This window comes from Ambystoma mexicanum, chromosome 6p (genome assembly GCF_040938575.1).
Source record: "Ambystoma mexicanum isolate Mex_15411 chromosome 6p, UKY_AmexF1_1, whole genome shotgun sequence".
Lineage (NCBI taxonomy): Eukaryota > Metazoa > Chordata > Amphibia > Caudata > Ambystomatidae > Ambystoma > Ambystoma mexicanum.
In genome coordinates, this window is record NC_090935.1 from 1,404,407,266 (window position 1) to 1,404,414,549 (window position 7,284).

The 7,284-nt window shown below is 39.8% G+C and overlaps 1 long non-coding RNA gene across 1 annotated transcript; it reads right to left on the reverse strand.

Moving 5' to 3' along the window:
- Positions 1–3,269: 3,269 nt before the first annotated feature.
- Positions 3,270–4,316, reverse strand: LOC138511047 (uncharacterized). Its single transcript, XR_011280558.1, has 2 exons — positions 3,846–4,316; positions 3,270–3,466 (listed from the first exon to the last, which is right to left on the reverse strand). It is a non-coding gene; the product is annotated as an uncharacterized lncRNA (long non-coding RNA).
- Between the last annotated feature and the right edge of the window lie 2,968 nt (positions 4,317–7,284).

The following is a 7,284-nucleotide window of genomic DNA, read 5'->3' on the forward strand; positions in this document are numbered from 1 at the left end:
AGAACAGGGACCATGTGAGATTGGGACCCGAACTTGTGATTGGCATTGAAGCAGGGGCTTCTTTCTGCAGAATTTTCGCAGCGGGAAGCGGAGCCAGGCGGCCATTACCAAACAGCCTTAATTGACTGATCGTGACTACCAAGTGTTAAGAGAACCCCAAATGCTAAAACCGTGGGGAAATAAGCTTACTTACTCAACAGCTTGTGTTTGAATGGAGGAAGGTAGAACAAAGCCTTTTCTTGAGAGGAGAAAGCAGCAAAGAGCAGAATCCTGAAAGAAGCCTGTAGCGAACAAGGTCGTGTGTAAAGCTGGAGCTGAGCAGAATTGCCAGTGAGGTTCAGAAGTGTAAGAAACCCTGGACTTCTCCACGCACAAGTACCATTATTGAGGGATACATTTGTAGCAGTAAACAAATCCTTTGTAATAACAGATTTTACTTAGAGAATCCAAGACACAAGTTGAATCCTTCACAAGTGAATTTTCCCCATCACAAATGAACAAAGAACGATATTTAAACGTGTATGAAATAAACATCTGTGAAAGAAAGGGAAAGAACATGGCAAGCAGTACACGGCCCAAGAGGTTGTTGTTAAATTGACATTACCCAAGCCCAGAGGGGTAGAGGAAAGGAATTGTGATCCTGAAGGCATTAACAATTACTGGGAGAACACAGCTAAAGTAATAAGGTTTTTTGAAGTGCCATGAAGGCACAGGTGGAAAGAAATAAACTATGAGAAGTACAATCTATTGGTAACAGAGTGGCCCGGCATAGCAAAAGTGCACAGTTGAAGGTCTCTGTTTTAGGTAAACCGGTGTGAAGTGAAAAATAAAATCGAGAGGCAACATTAAGAAATATTGAACTGTGAAAATCTCAAACAGGGAAACTGAAGTGAAACTTGAGATCAAAGTGGTCCTGAAGAGATATCAGTAAAACCCTTCGCACAATCAAAATTCTTCTAAAAGTCTGAGCCCTAACGAGGGACATCTATTATGAGATGGCGAATTCTAAGAAGTTGCAAACTGATGAAAACCTAAAGGAAAGTGATGATATAGAACTTTCAAAGGAATCATTTTATTTGTTGAACAAGACCAAGACATCCTGCGAACAAGAGACTTGTTTTGTGGAAAACTCTGGCTCATGTCCTGAGTTGCATCCCTGCGCCATGCAAAGCATGAATGGGTGCTTAAACCCCAATGGTACCACCTTGTCCCGTGATATATGATTTTGAACACGGTTTTCCTTTTGCATATATTATTGTCCCACACCATTTTGTGTTTATAAGTAAGGATTGGCAATAGGTGTATCAGTTTAGGCCATTTTATTTTGGCAGAGACTCCACTAGGACTCTGTTATTATTATTTCATGGTCGTAGATTGCCCCCACACTTAGATTTTGTGTTAGATGGGCGTTTTTCCAATCTTTGTTATTTAATAAACACCCTTGAACTTTACATCTCTTGTGTTGTCATCTTACTGTTGATACCATGGCTTCCTCACACTGTATACTGATCATTTCATTTTCCCTGATGTCTGTGTGAAACTGATCAATCTTAGAGTTCAGGGTTCTTTTAAGGATGCTACCAACTGTGCAGTACCCTTTAAACAAACTTCCAAAACTTTTAAACAAACCCATCCTATAGCATCCAATCGATTTGTGCTGCAAATTATTAATCACATCCCAGGTTAAGTTATTCCCTCTTTTGGGCCTTATAGTATGTCAAAAGAGGATCTTTCTTGTGCAGGTCGAGTCTGCTAGGGTTGCCCGATCTCCAACTGGGTTAAATAACTCAACATAGACAGAGGGACCGATACAAACTTTAAAAAATATATATTTTCTGCAATTTGCAGCACCTTTGGGTTGGTGTGGCCCCGAATTTTGCATCCATATGTCCCCACTGCCACAGCTTTCCTTTTGTATATGCTCAACATGTGGTCTGGTGAGGAGTGCCCCAGGTTTTTTGCAAATGTAAATGTCCCTCCTATCGTCTGTCTCATTTCGACAGATGGTCACCACAACTTACTATTTCATTAAATCGCAATCTGAGGTAATGAAAGCTCTTGCAAACCACAATTAGCTGCCCATCTAGATTAATCCTCACCAGAGAATTTTATTTCCCTGGATGGCACAGTATCTTGAATTTTTTTGGATATGCTTTAAGGCCCTTAACCGTCATATATGATCCAAACTCATCAACCAACGTCTGCAGTGATTTGGGAAATGGTGGCAAATAACACCACATAATCCGCGAAGCTAAGTGCCAGAAGTCTTCTCCCCTTACATACCTGGTACGTCTGCCACAAGAGTGAGCAAACATTCTTCAAGGGAGTTAGTGTATAAGTTGAATAAAAGGCGGGCCAAAACGCATCCTTGACGTATCCCTTTCCCCACATTGATTTCCTCACTTAACTCTCCTCCCATACCATACCGTATCCTCACCCTAGAACATTCATACGGGGGATCAGCGGCTTTTAAAAGATGTACTGGTACTCCCAGACCCTGCTGCATTGTCCATAGGAAATTCCTGTTCACGTAGTCAAAGGCTGAACTGAAGTCCATAAAGACCACAAAGACAAGAACCCCAATTGTTTTTACAGACTTAGTGAGTATCAGAAACAGATTAAGACCCTGAAGCCTGTACCAGTCCCTGACCTAAATTCATAAATGCATGTGCCAAAAATTACTAACTGGGCATGCATAACGTACACTAAGCAATAACCAAAGAGAAACACTTGGCTGAAATTATTGTACAACAAATGTACATACCATTTGTGCTTTACACCACGCCCAAATGTGGAACTTTTCCAACCACGCCTATTAAAAATGGTAATACAGTGTCCAGTGCCATGCAAAGTTAGTAACCTTTCCAAACCTTTATACATTTGTCATAGACGTAACCAATACTATTATAAATAAAGTTAAACTTGTATAATTTCTAATTTCATACTTTAAAATAATTAATGTATGATTATGTTATTGCTTTAGATAGCGGAAAGACATCCAAAGGAAACAATTCAAAAATAAAGGTATCAAGGATTTTATTAAACCTGATACTAATTTAATATATCAAACAAATCATGATTAAATCTGCACTTGTAATAACAATTTACACAGCAGGAAACAACTTTTATTAAAAAAGACACATCTATATAATAAAAATCATCTTATTCAATCATCCAAGCATACAACCTCATCCATCCATTTAGACAAACCATTCATACTAAACACCAATCAATATACGACATAAAATCTATAAGAAAATTCATCATAATTAATTTATCTGAAAGATTTATAGAAAGAACATGAAATCAATTTGACGGGCCACAGCAGATGACATCAGTGGCCTAGGCAATTAAGATGGGTCCCAGAGTTTTCTGACCACGACCTCATCTTAGTCCAAACTCGACCGGTTTCGACGTATATACTTTAGTGTAGTGACGTCTTCATCAGGAGTAACAAAAATATATTCTAACATCAAGAAAGAAAGAAAATCACAGATAATACATATCAATGTGTGAAGCCCTTGTACTTGGACAAAAAACATATAACATCCATAATAAAAATATCTATAGCGAAACAATAGGTAATAATATACAAGAGCCTGCTACCAACCCGGGAAAAGTTCCAGGATGGACCTGAGGTGTCTGGCAGAAAGTAGTGCTACCCTCTTGTATTGGTGTCTCCGAGAGGCAGATAAGAGCCAGGCCATAGACAGAATCAATGCTACAGATATACAAATGTACACATAAATATCACAAGGTCAATATGTCGATCCTCCACTACAGCGGCCCACGGACAGGAAACGAGAGTCACATACTTAAGATAAAACTAAAGAATATTAACTAACCTTCATTCATGCAATGGAAGGCTGTGCGTCTCTTCCTTAAATTGTACGCTGTGTTCACTTATATTAAACAATAGCTTCTCCGTAGAGGTTCCTGCAGATAGCGAAGTGTGTGGACGCCAACGTTCTTCTCGAGAATGTCCAAACGCTCGTTCAACCAGCGGTCATAAATTTGGAGGTGACTCCCCGAATCCAGGGTTGGCTGCACCTGATGTTATATGGGCCTAAACACAACACAAGAGTTTGAGTATGTGAGAGACCGATTGTTCTTACAATTATATTATTGGCTACACCCAAAGTGAATTACTTCCAATTGAAAATAAATTGATGAATTAATACCACAATTGTGACTAAACAAATACGGCTTACTGAAAAGCTTGCTATTTAGAGAATTTCAAAAAGGTAGGGGGGGGGGGTTGTTGCATTTGAAAATTGCTCAATATTTCCGACTCCAGATTGCTTAACTCGGATGGGGTTTAACGGAAAGCCAAGGATGTAGGGCTCCCTTCTCTAAACAATAAAGGCAAGAAGCGATTTGAAAAACCGCCGTGATTCGAAAGGCCCCCACACGACAGAATGTTTACCTTAAGCGAAAGAACTCGCCAGTTCTCACAGTAGCTAGTCACCCGTATCCCAGCTGGGTCCGATTGGAAGTGGCGTGCAACACAGTATCACCGTTTCAAGGGTATTGATATATGCGTGAAAAACATCATGTGATCACGTAATTAACCACGTGACCACAAACTGAACTGGCCTACGTTCTAAATGGCCGTACCCTCTCAGATGAAAAACGCACGTGATTAGGCAGTATACCAGTGTACTACCCGACATATATAAAATGTTATGACAGGTAGTATTTAGTTACTCGAATTCCATGGTTCCATGGTATTAAGGCCCAATGTTAATGTTTTTAGATTAAATATCCACATTTGTTCCTTGTAATCTAAATGTTTTAATAGTTGGGGTTGGTTTTGTGCATATACTTTTTCTATGCAAAACCATTCCATCTGATCAGCCGTATGGCCCATCTCGACAAAATGGATTACCATTGGGGCATTGAGATTTCGAGTTCTGATCTTTGAACGATGTTCGTTAATACGGGTACTCACTTCTCTGGTTGTTTTGCCTACATAAAACAACTGGCATGGGCAACGAATGGCATAAATGACATTCTTACTTTTACAAGTGGTAAAGGTACGAAGGGTCCACTTTCTGATCTGTGAAACAAATGACGTAGTTTTTTTGGAAAACTTACAAGCAACACATGAAGTGCAGGGATAGTGTCCCACCACTGGGTTAGAATTAGTATCGCGGATTGTATGCACTTTAGGAAAAGTTCTACTGGCACGAGTAATCTTTTGCTTCAAATTTTTACTTTTTTTGAAAGCAAATAGAGGTCTGGGTATAGATGTTCCTGATGTATTAAGAATTCGCCAGTTTTTTAAGATGATCCCTCTAATAGCATTACTGTGTTGACAAAAAGTTGAGACACATACTAATTCATCTTTCTTTTCAATGTCTCGCTTGGGTGTCAATAAGAGGTCTCTGTTGGTATATCGAGCTCTCTTTTTAGATTTTTTTATAAGTTTCTTTGGATATCCCCGTTCCAATAGTCTTTTTTCCAAAATTGCTGCATGTTTGACAAAATCTGCGATATCTGTGCAGTTACGGCGTAGCCGTAAGAACATCCCATATGGTAAGTTACAAAGTAAACTAGCTGGATGTTGGCTCTCATATTTCAACGTAGTATTTCTCTCTGTGGGTTTTCTATGTAATTCTGTGCAGAGATACCCTTCTTTGAAAAAAATAGACAAATCCAAGAAAGGAATTCTAGATACTGAATATTCAAAAGTGAAATGAATATCTAAGTCTACCGCATTAAGCCATTGAACAAATAAAGTCAATGATGTTGATGAGCCTTCCCAAATCATAAGTATATCGTCGATGTATCGACGGTACACCTTGATTTGGCCCCTAAATGGGTTAAATGCTGACAGGATTTTTTCTTCCTCCAAGAGTGCCATGAAAATAATGGCAAGATTTGGTGCAAAAGTGCACCCCATCGCTGTCCCTTTACATTGCAAAAAGAATTCCTCCTTGAATTTAAAAAAACTGTTCTTAAGGACTAGCTCTGCTGCTTTACATAGGAATTCTGTGGGAACCAAATGTGGTTGTATGCGCCGGTCTAGCATTATGCGCAGGCTCTCCACCGCTCTATCCTGAGGGATATTTGTATAAAGCGCTTCAATATCAAGCGTTACTAGAATTTGAGTACTGGGATCAAATGCTTTTGTTTCAACGAGGTTGATGACGTCTCTCGAGTCAAGAAGAAATGTGGGCGTGGCCATCGCCAGTGGTTTAATAAAGAAATCAATGTATTTCGAAAGGGGTTCCAGTAGTGAACCACAGCCCGAGACTATGGGTCGTCCTGGGGGGTTCTCAGTATCTTTATGTATTTTAGGCATAATGTAAAATAGAGGTATGCGATCTTCCGACAGGTTGATAAATTCAGCCTCTTTAGTGGAAAGGAAACCCGATTGGTTTCCTTCTTCAGTGAGTTTGAGTACCTTTAGCTTAATCATTTCTGATGGATCTTTCACCAATTTGGAATAGTGCCCAGGGATGTGTAGAAGTCTCAGAGCTTCTTGATCATAACGATCAGCATCCCAAACAACTATCCCACCACCCTTATCTGCAGCCTTAATAACTATTGATTGGTCCGAGGCTAATCTCTCGATAGCCTCGAACTCAGAAAGCGTCAGATTGGGTCCTTGTCGATTTCTTGGATGGCCAATAACTTTCTCTATTTCTTTGAGAACTAATTTTTCAAAGATCAAGACCTCTGGAGGCAAATCATTAGAGTTGGGGGTAAAGGTGGAAGGTTTAGAGAAGCCTGAGATGTTGGATTCCCTAGAGGTCACATTATTCGAAAAGAAAAGCTTTAGCCTTAATTTACGCAAAAAACCTTTTACTTCACTTATGATAGACATTGCACTTGGATTTTGAGTCGGAACAAAAGATAGACCACATTTAAGAATTGATGTTTCCGCAGATGTTAATATACGGGAGGATAAATTAAAAATTGGCATTGTTTCATTTACCACCTGTATGCTCGATTCCGGGTCTGAAAGTCCCGGTGCATCATCCCTTGTCCCGGGGCGTTCTGCATCGGCATATTGTGTGTCATTTGACCTTGGGGGATGTTTCTGCGGCCTCTTCGGCCGCCCCTTGCTCGAAAAGGGTGATTGCCCGAGGCATGATTGTTCAATTCCTCATTACCTGAATTACTAGAGGAAGTGTCTGATTAAGCTAAAGGTACTCAAACTCACTGAAGAAGGAAACCAATCGGGTTTCCTTTCCACTAAAGAGGCTGAATTTATCAACCTGTCGGAAGATCGCATACCTCTATTTTACATTATGCCTAAAATACATAAAGATACTG